Genomic DNA, 13,849 nt, shown 5'->3' with positions numbered 1-13,849 from the left:
AACAACATAACTGAATTCTTCTTCCTGTTTTTCTCCATTTTACTCAGTCCACTAAACATTTAGACTTCTGACAAAGAGCAATTGTGGGTCAGGGAGAAATGTTTAACAGTGAGGGGAATGCTGTCTTTGGGATGTTTTAGGCTGAACTATTCAGGTACAGCAGAGATGAGGCCACTGTCAGAAGAGAGGCAAGCTGCAAGTTCTACTCATGCAAAGAAGATTCATGGTGCTCTTGGTTCTCTGGACAAACAAATGATCTCTTACCAGACTACACTTGCCAAGCTGGCTGGTTCTGAAAGGGAGGCCACAGCTTTGAGGATTCCCTTCAACTCTGTATGCTTTGGCAGGCCTCCTATTCTGCTTGGAGGCCTTCATGAGCTCAGAAAATGAGACAGAAGGAACTCCAAACCTCAAAACAATGTTCAAGTAACAACAGAAAAATTGAAGCAGTGACCCAAATCAAGCACATTCACAGATCTAGGAACAAGAACTATTCCTACAACAGTTAAAAAAAAAAAAGCAGAGGAGACCAGAGCAGCGAGAGAGAAAGGGAACGTGTAAACAGCCCACTGAAAAAAATCCTCAAGAATGCTGTTTAAGCCCTGTGAACTGGATTCCTCTGATATTACAAATTTTTGCAATTCAATTTTTTATCACATTCCACAAAATTTTCAAAAATTATTCCTATCAAAAGCTATTTATTTAATCCTTGGAATTTCTTCAAGTATATTTTCTGTATTCATTATTCAGTTCTGATTTTTAGGTCTGTGGGATTTATATTGTAAAAACGTCTGTGTAGCTTTTCAAGATTTTTGTTTGTTTGTTTGTTTAATTAGGAGAAAAAGCTACATTTAAATAACTAAAACAAGTATCAAATGACCCAAACAACAGTTCATCATATTCACACCTCTACAAGATAAAGCAAGCTATGTGTTTATAAAGCACAAACCATGAGAACAATTGCAACACAGATCCAGTGATAATTCCAAGTCTCTAAAGAACTGCACAGCTGTTTTAGGCAGTCTACATCTATCATCGCTGGGTGCACGGTTTGATCATTTTTCCACAATGGCATTTTATTTCAAACTTTCTGACCTCCCTTATTCTTTGTTACCTCACTCCTTGAATGCCTGGTTTCTTCTGATGCTCTATGCAAAGTGAGTCTAAGGTGTAAAAAGTCACTGAATTGAGACAATTCTACAGCTTATGGGGAGTTCATTTTGTATAGGAATAAGGAATTCCCCCTGTAATTGCAGGAGAGGAAAAAAAAAAAAGAAAGAAAAAAAAGAAGAGGTCTTTCTGGGTGGTTTTCTGCAGCCCCTCAGGCCCCTGCTGCCTTTTAAGAAAAATCAATTTACAATATGGTTCATGGCCTACCAAGTAAAATTACTGTTGCAACTCAGGCAGTACCATGGGGAAGCTGTGGCCTTAGTGATTAAATTACTGAGCAGAGGAAGCAGAGATCTCTTATGGTACATGAAAATTCTTTTTAAAATATAGGGAATTAAAAGATAAGTGTCTTGATTTTAGCATTAGCCTATGCTGTAGGTTGATTCACAAACGGTACATTGCACACAGACATTTCACTGCCAAGAACCTAAAAAAAACCACAAACAAGGAATCTCTTACATGATGAAAAACTTCTCCCTTGGCCAAGCAAAATGGTGCTAGCTAATGTACATTACCCTGTACTTGGCACAGAATCGGGTGCCAGCTCACCTGATTCAAGGTAACTCATTCGGCCATGGAAAACACTTCACTTGCCTCACCCCAGAGCCTGATGTCACTGACCAGCTAATGCTTCACTCATAAATACATTAACTGTGAATTTTCAAATGGAATGTACAGAGTTGCAATTAAACATTCAACTCAAAAACTGACCATGTCTCTTTACTAGACTTCAGTAAGACCTATCTTACCAGATAAAATTATCCCTCCCTTCACAACCATACCTTATTCTTGTAATTGCTTTTTGGCAATAAGTAAATTTGCGAACAACTGTTTTCAAGGATGAAGCACAGGAAGAATTATATTTCACCAAAAATTTCTAATGAACACCTTGAGAACTCACTAAGAATTGCAACCACTTCCACCAAAACAGATACTGATGCATTAGTTTCACAAAAACAGGGCCATATCCAAATATCCTACTAGTTTCATGCTGTTTCATGCCCTCTTATTTATGTTTTAATTAAAAATATATTTAAAAAAAAGCTCTGTTACTTGTATACATTAACTATACTGTGTACTTACATGTATACTTAAACTGACATACAAAGTCAGTTTCTCTTCACTCACTGAGGCTCAGGTGAGCCAAAAAATAAGTCACCCATGATTTAGCTCAATTGCCTGACTACTTCAGGGCTGACCAAAAGTAAAAGCACATTGATAAGGGCATTTATCCAAACACCACTTGAACAATGGCGGGCATAGAGCAACAGGCACCTCTTTAGAAAGCCATTTCAAGCATTTGTCTGCCCTCATGGTACAGAAATGTTCCCAGCACCCAGTATGACCCTCTTGTGATGCAGCTTTGTGCTGTTCCTGTCCTGCCATAGCTTCCCAAGAGCAGAGCCTGACACCTCCCTCCTCTTCCTCTTGTCAGGGAGCTGCAGAAAGCAGTGGGGTCACCTCTTGGCCTCCTCCAGACTCTGAAGACTGTGTCACCAAGCCTTCGTACCTAGCACCCTGGCATCCCTTCTCCTCATGCTTCACTCCAAGCAGAACACCTAGATGCAAAGTATTGTGGTGAGAGTAATAGAGGTGTTCCCAATTCCCTTTTAAGCAGAAATTCAGCAGTTTGAGAAACTGCCTGGCACGTGCCAGAACCAAGTACATTTCCTTCTCCATGTCAAAGGTTGTGATACAGGTGAATATTTTAATCCTGACCAGAAAGTTAGGGACGTCCCTCACTCCTCCTTGCTGTAGAGAGGTAGAGATGGATTGAACAGATGAATGAAATCATTGCTGCAATTATTATAAAAATTTTATTTCTGAAAACATAGTTACTGAGGTACTTAAAAACAAATACACAACTATAATCCATACAAACAAATAAAGTAACATCTGCTTTAAATGTAACAGGGGACTCCAAAGCATGCAGCTGTTTGAAAAACACACTTCTTTTGGCTAAAAGGGTTTAGTTTTTTGCCATACAGCATAATGTGGAGCAGAGGAAAACTGTTATTACTGACCATTGCATGTCTGGCCATGTACACATTTTTTCTTTAGAATTCTATTACAAAATATGCCATCCTCTTTTAAATTGTCATTATTGTAGGCTGCAGCAAAGGTCGTAGGTTAATATGTACTGTGCTATGAATATAAGCAAGTAGCTTACTGCAACTATGTTTGCCTCATGTGAGACAGCTCTTACAGCATCTTCAGTTGTCTTTATTTATTTTTAAAAGTCTACTAGCAATACTAACACTTTTTCCTTAAAAAAAAAAAAAAAAAAGCATGACACAAATCAGCTTCAAAGCAGTAAGTAATGCTATGAGTAGGAACATCTGAACTAAATGAAGTTTATACCCCAACTACTTGGTTTAACTTGCTATTTATCATAGGATCTCATTCATCATTAGTACACTTTCATCTAGAACTCTGAAAGCGTGCTGAAATTATCCATGGCAGCTTGACTAGAAGAAGAGGACTTTTGCGTTTTGACAGTTTGCGTAATTAAGTTTCAACCACTAATAGCACTTCAAGACTTCCTTCCCTCTCCCTTCTTTTTTTTTTTTTAAACTTGAAATATATATAACCAAGTTCCAAGGATTGTGGACAGCAATTACATAAAGCATAAAAGTGCTGTACATCTGCCCTGTTCCTCTTAAAATACAGCTACTCCAAGACACAAACAGTGCAGCGCAAAACCCATCATCGTTGACAGCAAGTACAGGTGAAGAATAGTTCAGAAGTATGGAAAAGCAAGAACACCTTTCAACTGGACACAAGCTACTGTAACCCTGACTCACCAGTACTAAAAGCCTCTCTAAGAATTAAGTAGCAGCAGGTCTGCCACAGTGACAGGCTGAGTCAAAGCTGTCCGACAGATAGATCCCAGCTTAGCTGCTGATCATGACACCTGTGCACATTAGCGGCTTCTCCAGCTGGAAGATTGTCTGCTTTTCCCTCTCAGTGATGTTTAAGCCCGTGAACAACAGTGGAGTCAGCCGTTGTATTAACAGCAGTTCTAAAGAGGTTAGGGAGAGGGTGGTAAACCACTGCTACTAACACTGACAAGCACTTAGGAGGAACTGGAGAACCTGTACTTTAATGAGATGCATGCAGCTGCACAAGAAGGATAACAAGCCAAGATTTCTAAGCGTAAGTTCTTATTCTGTAAGTGCAGGGCAGGGAGCTAGAACAGGAATTGTGGAAGAGATGTAAAACTTGCAAATAATGGAAATATGTGCTAGTGCAAGGAGAAATGTGAGCGGTGTGTGCGGGATCACGTGGTCTTCAAACACAGTGTTTCTACACAATATTTCTCTTCAGTGAAGCCCTCTGGCAACCAGTAAAGTTATGGCAAAATGAGAGTGTTGTTTTAAATTGTTGTTTGTTTGTTTTTTTTAATAGATGAAGAAGCTACTGTAGTTCCCAGACAAATTATTAGGTATATTTTGGGTAAAAATGTGACTTGCAGATGTACAGATGAATTAGGACTCTGAGTTTTGCCCTTCAGTGCTGCTCTGAAAATCTTAAGGATATAACCCTACAATGTCTACTGGTCCAGTGTAAGAAGTTGAGAAGGGTTGAGAAATCCTTTGCCTGAGGGACACAAATGGACAAGGCCAGGGGCAATGAGAGAGAGAGAGAGAGAGAGAGAGAGAGAGAGAGAGAGAGAGAGAGAAAGAGAGAGAGAGAGAGAGAGATAAGCTGCAGCTTAATGGCTGTGAAGCAGTCTTTTGTGTGGGCTTATCTCGAGGAAGATGGCCATCTCAGGAGGTGCTGCACATGACTGTTACCCAAGTGCCCAGGAATGCTGCGATGGCAGAAGAAAGATAAAAAGGGAACCTACAACCATGCGGTTGAGGTTTTCTGGCAACAGATTCCTCATGAAGAAGGTTTCTGCTATGAAGAAACCTCATGACCTGCCTCTCTCCCTCCTGGACTTGCACTGTGCTCTACCACGATGCTGAAGAAGAACAAAGGTGTCTGCCATCAGATTCCTCACTATGGAATTCCTGCATGCTGACGGTCTCTCCTGGGCCTGCTACCTGAGTCCTGCTGCTTCCCCCCATTGGCTCTGCGACTTCTTCCTGCCACTTGCTTGCTGCCCAAGACCAGCCACGCTGCTGCTCTCCCCCTAGGCTGCTTTTGCCTTGGACCTTCGAAAGATCGTGCAATGGGACTGCTGCTGGATTCTGGTGGTGACTATCCCTGCTTTACACGATTCTTTCTTCTTTCCTATCTTTTCTATCGCCCTCCTTCCCTTTCCCATCTCCCTGATTAGGATTTACAATAAACTGGTTGGACCAACGTTTGAACCATTGTTTCTTAATCTCACGCCGGCTATGTTATATTAAAACAACCTCCTATACCTCCTTTAAATTGGAGCGAGACACCCAGCTCTTCCTGTCTTTCAGAAAGAAGTAATTGCCCACAGCTTGTTTTACTTAGCTTTAGATCTCCCCTCTGGGAACCAGTGTTTCTCATTTCAGTGAACAGAGCTAAATCTGAGAAAACTAAACCTATTGTTACTTGAGTTCAGGAGGCATGGAAGGATGCTTGGAAGTTTTATGTTTGGCGTAGAAGACTAGAATTTTTCCTACTCTCACTGTCCACTGGGACCTACAAACTTATGTTTTGATAATATGGATAAATAGTTCTTTCACAACTGCAAGGGCACCATCTTTCTTCAAATGCCTTCATTCATTGAACAGAGCTCCTTGCCAGCTCTGTTAGTGCAGTTACAGTCCATCTCAGGCACTGAATATACAGTTAACTGTATTTCCCCTAGATGTTCAATTCAGATTGAGTATTAACAAGCCATAAGTGACCTCAGCTGGGAAATAAGGAGGTTTCTAACCAGATGAGCAGAGAGGATGTGGAACACTCACACCACTGAAACAAGTGAGTGTAAAAGGTCTAACTACTTTTCAGATAAAGTTTGATGTAGTTCTAGGGGGAATAGCTGGCAGTAAAACCATGAAGATGCTACTCATGACATCACTTCCAGCCCTACAGCATACAAAAGAATTTGCACGGATCTACACACAAGAGTAAGCCATTAGGCTTATGCATAGATGTAACTTATACTCTCTACAGCAGTATTACTGGTTCTTTGCACCAGATTTGCATCTAATGAAGAACAAGAATACATACATTTTCTTGACCCAGTGGAAAGACCATGAGCAGTTCAGAGATGCCACAAAAAGAATCAAAAAGGAAGAAAAAGAAAACAACAAAAAACCCTCTATTAGGTGTTTGGACATAAAGCATTAAAACCTATAGCTATTTCTCACATTAATGTCAGTCAGTTACCACTCACATTAGCCCACTCTACTGAATAACAAGTGCTCCTGTTGCGCTGGTGACATGTCTCTAGCAATGCTTTTTCAGAACACTACTGACAGTTTCAAATGCTATATTCTACTTCCTAATTGCTTAATAATTTTGATACACAAAAATGTTTTGAATGTTTATGCATAAGAAGTGAATGAAAAGGATATATATATTATTAGCTCTCAAAATAGTAAAGAAATAGTGATTACATTTGCACAAGCAAAATGCTGAAAATAGGGCCTAACATGGCATTCCTACTTCTGCTATAGAAAGACACCATTTTGGAAGCTTTTTACAGTAGTAAGCAATGAAATTTTTCAAAATGCTGCTCAGGAAATACATCCTGCCAAGAAAGCCCTAACTTAGGGATTTTGCAAAACATTTCTCTGCACATGGTGAACTTTGGATTTCTGACAGGTCATACATCAGGCAATTCAAAGCTTAGAGGACTGCAATGTAAGAATTGTTTTTGTTCCCTTTTTTGGCTTTATTATCTGGCTTCTCATATGAGATTTGTGATTTTAAACAAGCCTTTCTTTCAAAACAAGACATTTTTTTTTTCCTGCTGGAATTCAAACAGTCCTACAGTGCTACATGATTATGTCAAAATTTATAGCAGCTCAAAACAAAGTCAATCTAATGTCTTCAGCTCAGGATTACAAGCAGTCAAAACCAAGAAGGATATGTAAAATAACTGGATTGTGTATTTCATATAGGATAGCAGAAATACTTACCAGCACGCTAGTGCGCAGCATAGAAGTGTACTAATGTTGTCTTTTGTAGAGATTAGACACATCATGAAAAAAAGTTCATCACAGACATTTATGAAAAAAAAAAAAAAATCACTAATGCTGGAATTGCTTTATTTTGGAGGTTTTAAAATTAAGTGTTTTTAAAAGCTAATTTTCAGTTATAAGCATGTTTTTTGGTGAAAAAAAAAAAAAGAGTGGTATGTTTAGGTTTTTCAAAAGAAAGCCCTTCCAAAAGAAACAGAAAGTAAATATATAGCAAAAACAAGTACTCACTAAAGTACTGCTTTCTTCTTTTTGTTGTGAGAACAACACTTATGAGAAAAGTTGAACTTCATGTATGAAGTTAGTAGTTGGCAGTTTGCATTGTCATTCCAGAGCTTTAATAACATGAGAGAGGCATGAGATATTGGATTTGAATTACAAGTGTCATCAAATGAGGATGTGTCTTTCAGTACATAAATCAGAAGCATATATATAAAGGAACAAAAGCACTAAGCTCACCCACTGATTTCAGTGAATGGCTAAGTGTTTTTGAAAGTCTATCTTCTGTTTATGATCATGAGTTTTGACATCCAGTTTTGAAAATTTAAGTTTCAGCTTCCATGGCTATATTGTTTTAAGTTTGTACATTTGATTTTTGCTGTGTAAGTTTTGTGTAACTTAACGTTGAAATGTGAAAAAGAATCTCTTCATTGATAACACAGATTATTGTAGAAATTGAAGTTACCTTTTCAATGAAGGTACCTTCAGAGTACCATCAGTGAAGATAAAGCTATTCACAATCAATTGCATGGCTACAAGCACAGTTTGGTCCATTTTCTCTCAAGGGGCTTGCAAAATGGCCCTGTGTTGCATCTTCCCTTTAACATGCTTATAATTGCTTTCTGGCCCTTTCAAAGGACTTGGTCCTTCGAAACTAAGCAGATGGTCTTGCCACCCAACCAGCCACTTCTCTTTAAAATAGTGTTGGCAAGTGAATCCTTTGTAGATGGAACCCAGGACAGGGCACTAACAGTGACAGCTGTGGGACCAGATAACCCTTGACTAATGGGGCATTTGTGATGGCTCTGGTTTCTGAAGACACTGACAGGATTGGAGCCATGCTGACAGCTTTTGAGGGAGGTCTGGAATTTCATACACACTGTCTACTACATCATTTTTACACTTGGGGGTTATGCATGGATGCTCATGATTTGGGCTCTCCCTAGCCATATTTTGAGTCTTCCTAGTTCTTGGCAGCGCACGCACATTACCTGTATGCCTTAAAAAGAAATGACAACAAAGCACCAAACTTGGAAATGAAGGCCATCAGCGATAAAGCCACAGTGTTGCAAAGTGATTGTTCAAATATGTTCTAGGATTCTGTATTTCTGATACAACAAAGTTTGTGAGCAGCTCTCTTTCTTCTTGCTGCCAGCAATCTTAACTGCTGTTCAAGAGCCAAGTCCTTCTGTCTGGCCACCTGTCACAGGGCACTGCAGACCAAGCAGTAGCTTCAGAAAAACTGTCACTGATTTTGCCACATGGAGCTGGTTAGCTTTTGGTCGTCAGTGATTTGCAAGAGAGCTGCTGACAGCAAATAGAAGAAGAAATGCATTTCCCATCAAGTGAGTCAACAGATAGGACAGAAGCTGTTTGGGCCAAACAGAAATATGCTATTTTAAAATAAGCAATACCTCAGAGGAGAATCTATTCTTTAGGACTTTTATAATAGACTTGTGAAAACGTGGTGGAGAGAAAACTTGGAATTCTCTCATCATTGTTCAGCCTGCTCCGCATGTTGCTGAGCCTAGTTTCCTGATCTCAAGTACTTTTGACATCTACTTGCTAGAGCATTTTCTTTTAGCTGTTTACCAGCAAATAAGGCACTGGCTTTATTCTAGTGTGAGCATTACCTCTGAAATTCTGTACATCTGTCAACAGCCACCTTGATGAAGACTGTGCAGTCAACGAGGCACGTCTTAGCCAAATAAAACTTAATGAATTTCAAATGCTATTTCTGCACAGTCACTCTATAGTGGTGGGAAGGTTTGTCTGATTTCTCTCTCTTGCCAGCGACTTGGCTCAGGATGTTAGTCAAGCGAGTTCTCCTAAATTATCAAATGCCAAATCACTACTGAAATAACCAGTTTACAAGAACTAAGCTTAAACTAGATACATTTTGCAAGTTGTTCTTCAATGCATGATGTCAGTTACTTATAAAGTGCTTTTCTGTTGGCTTATATTTTCTTCATGCTTTTCTGCTGCCCACCCATAACTCTTTCTACTTCTAAAATCAGCATTTCATATCCCTCATTAGAAAAATAACTGAGTTTTCAAACTGAGTTGTTCTGTTAGTCAGTTTTTCAGTGCTGTTCTTTCAGTTTCTAGTCTTCCACAAAGATTGTTATGTAGCCTACCTATGTTCAAAGAAGCAGAGGCAAGCTAATATTTTTCTATAATAAATCCAAGTAAATCTTCTTATAGATCAAAGTCATCACAGGACTTTAAGAATTCCCTCGAGATTACAAATCCAGCATCAGGTTGGCTAGGGAGGGAAGGACACTCAAAAAGTTGAGAACAGTCTTTCCATGCACTTAATGTGTATTGAGAAATGTGAAGCTCAGTCACCTCTGCTAATGACACTTTTGGCATTGTGATCATTGTGATACTACGGTACCACAGGAAACAGAAACTTAAAAGGCTTTATAGGCTAAAAGAGTTAAGAGTTTCACTTCAAGTATACTAGCAGCCAGCCCAGCCTGTGCTGTGATCCAACAAATGCATCATAAAATATACAGGAAGAAAGAGTCCATTTTTTTAAAGGTTTCAAATGATCATATGCAGTAAGAGAACCTCTTACCAGCTCTGTTCTTGAAGCAATCATTGATACGCAGAACCTCTTGATCCTGATTTATACACCCAGTGTCACTCCCAATATCACTGTTGGCTGGAAGTGAAGTAAACAAAAAAAGAGCACAGTGCTGCCATCTGCTTCATTTCATTTAGAAAAGTGTAATGTAAAGCCAAAAAAAAAAAAAAAAAAAAAAAATCAGAAGTTGCCCAAGCTATTAAAAAAAAAAAAAAATAGAGTAAAGATATACTGATGTTTACTAGAAAGGGCACTAGGTGGCATGGGAGTCAATAACAGATTTGGAACAGTGGATGACTGAAGAAGAAGACAGAATGGGTGAGACTATCAAACCAGGGACAGAGATTGTGAGAAATGCAGGAAATTCACATCTTGAATAATAAGGCCCAAGATGGAAAAGATCCATGGCTCAGTATCTCAGAGCACAGCATAGGCCATATGCCTGTGCCTGATAAACTGCTCATTTTGGTCTACTTACGGAATCTCACTGCAGCATCTGAGGCATGGATTCAGATGTGTGAATGATCCCAATCCCTTATTACAGGTTCTAACATCCCTTTGTATACATCTCCAAACTTCCTCTTGTAAATTTCCATCCCCCTACATGTCAACAGGACACTTAACAAGTCTCCTTCACATCTAGACACCAACTACTCATGCAAGTGCTTATCCAAGCAGAGCCACAAGTTGCTTGTATTCATGCATTTCTTTTCCAGTCAGGGTCATCATCTGGCATGGATTATGCGCCCACCTGACTTTCGCTCTTGCCTCCTGGAGACAGCCTTTGTTCTCAGCGTCTTCTTCCACACCTCATCAAACTTGTTTTTCAGCCTCCATTCTGAACATTGTCTTGAACCCAGCATCTCACTTGTAAATAGCTTTTAAAATATGAAGAGAACTGGAAATGGTAGCTAATAGAAAGAGAGACACATACCTCTCCACTGTTTTCATTGTCTGTAACTAACACTCTGGTGTAAATTAGCTGAGGCTCTGCAGTGTAAACCAGGACTCTGATCTTTCTCAGTTCTTGAATTAGCAGCGATAACACATTGTGCTTTGATTAACAAATGTATAATTTATAGTTTAATTAATAATTTAAATAAAGCACAGCTTTAACTTCTATGTACTATACTAACATCTTTGTTGTGTACACTCATTCTCCACTATGCTGCAATCATTTCTGTACAGCAAGAAGTTTGCAGAGAGCTGCCACCACCACTGCCACTCCTCCACAGCACATCAGGCTGGCACACCAGAGCTTCACAGGCATCCAAAACTGTTTGCTCATACATAGCCAGATGAGACAGCATGGCTCTACCATCTGGCAGAGAAATGTGGCCCAATCACATCTTTTCTCGTATCTAAACCATGTTTCCTTACAATGCAGTACATTGGCATACATATTCATTCTTTTTCAAGGACTCATGAGTCCCTTCGGGCATGTTCAGTGGTATTTAGGGTGGTTGAGTGCCCACCCACTTCTTCCCCTTTTTTCACCATCAGCTTAATCACAGAAACCTTTGACTCATTTTCATTCACTTTTCCCCACTTTGGAAGACTTCCATTAATTATTAGGCCACAGTGAGCTGCTTTTTAATAACAGTGGAACCTGAGGAAGATGTCCTTGCACATTTTGAAGCAAAAGATAAAAGTATTCTATTTGTGACTCCAGTACTTCTTGTGAGGCAAAATCATTGAGGCAGAAGATAAAAGTATTCCATTATGTCCCCAGTGCAAAATTATTGAAGAAAAGCAAAACTATTCACCCACTAAAGCTGAAATTGAAAGTTTTAGAACTATCACTTACAGATTCCTTTTACTAAACTAATATACATAGAATCGTAGAATGGCCTGGGTTGAAAAGGACCTCAAAGATCATCCAGTTTCAGCCCCCTGCTATGTGCAGAGTTGCCAACCAGCAGACCAGGCTGCCCAGAGCCACATCCAGCCTGGCCTTGAATGCCTGCAGGGATGGGGCATCCACAACCTCCTTGGGCAACCTGTTCCAGTGCCTCACCACCCTCTGTGTGAAAAAATTCCTCCTAATATCTAACCTAAACCTCCCCTGTCTCAGTTAAAACCATTCCCCCTTGTCCTATCACTATCCACCCTCATAAACAGCCATTCCCCCTCTTGTTTGTAGCCTCCTGTTGCCTATTGTAGGCGTGGCGACCTGGTTCGGGAACAGCACGGCGACCAATCCCAGGTCGCTCGGTCCATCTGATTGGCTTTCCACCCTTCACTCACGCTGCTCTCACCTTCCCGGTCGCTCCCACCGCCTTCATCTAACACCTCCTCGATGTTCCTGCCAAGGGCGTCCTCCCCCCGCCCTCCCTCTTCTGGCTTGGCGCCATCTTGGGGCGCATAGGGGGGTGGTTGAGCCCAAACTTCCTCAGGCTCTGATTTCTCCGCGTCAGCCCTGGCCTCCTTGATTAACCCACCCCAGAAGGACTTAGCACGTTTCTGTCCCTCCGTGGGCGGGTCGGGGTTCGATTGAGAGGACATGTAATCGTCATCGTCAGAGGGGTGCAAAATCCACGTGGCCGTCCCGACTCCCAGTCCCGGGGTGGCCAACAAACGGCTCTCTGCCGCCCTCCAGGTCTCCTGCTCCTGCATGGCCCTGCGCAGGGCCTGCACGACTCTCCCCCACGACTCTAGGCTTCTCCCACAACCCAAGGACATCGTCTCCTCAGTTAACGCTTTAGTGCACTTATCCCACACTTCGGGGTGGAGAATATCCACCGGCTGGTCAATGACCCCAATTCGCAAAAGCCTCGCAATAGCGAGAGTAAAATCTTTGGGCTTACAATTGATACCCCACTGCTTATGTAACTGCGATACGACCTTCACAAGGACTTCCATCCTCCTTGTTGGTCCAGGAGCATCCTCCCTGCCGGGCTGGTCCTGCCGCTCCGGCCGCCGTTCACCCGTCCAGGTGACAATCCTGGGTTTTGGCACCACTTGTTGCCTATTGTAGGCGTGGCAACCTGGTTCGGGAACGGCACAGCGACCAATCCCAGGTCGCTCGGTCCATTGGCTCGCTGACACCAATGTGGTGGACGGCAAATGGCATTTATTGGTGGGAAAAACAGCCTTATATAACCTGGGCACTGAACGCTATTGGCTATCAGGAGGGGGACCCTGTCTTCCCATACAACACGATATCTTCCGGGCGCCAGACCCTCACTACCACACCTCCCTTCAAGTACTGGAAGGCCTCAATCAGGTTTCCCTGGAGCCTTCTCTTCTCCAAGCTAAACAAGCCCAGTTCCCTCAACTTTTCCTCATAGGAGAGATGCTCCATCCCTCTGATCATCTTAGTGCCCTCCTCTGGACTCATTCCAAAAGCTCTGCATCTTTCCTGTGCTCAGATCCCCAGGCCTGGACACAGCACTGCAGATGGGGCCTCACACGAGACGAGCAGAGGGGGACAATCACCTCCCTCTCCCTGCTGGCCACCCCTTTTTTCATGCAGCCCAGCACACAGTTGGCCTTCTGGGCTGCAAGCGCACACTGCTGGCTCATGTCCAGCTTCTCATCCACCAGGACCCCCAAGTCCTTCTCTGCAGGGCTGCTCTCAAGGAGATCTTTTCCCAGTCTATATAAATACCTGGAATATTGATTCTTAAACTAATATACTAATCCCTATTGCTAAACAAACTAACCTATATCAATACCATAGCTACAAAGCAGCCAGAAAGGACACATCTAGTGACTGTAGACTACTACTGGCTCTAGG

Source organism: Phasianus colchicus, chromosome 6, assembly GCF_987193195.1.
Source record: "Phasianus colchicus chromosome 6, bPhaCol1.hap1.1, whole genome shotgun sequence".
NCBI classification, from domain to species: Eukaryota; Metazoa; Chordata; class Aves; order Galliformes; family Phasianidae; genus Phasianus; species Phasianus colchicus.
Note: the sequence above shows the minus strand (reverse complement) of the source record.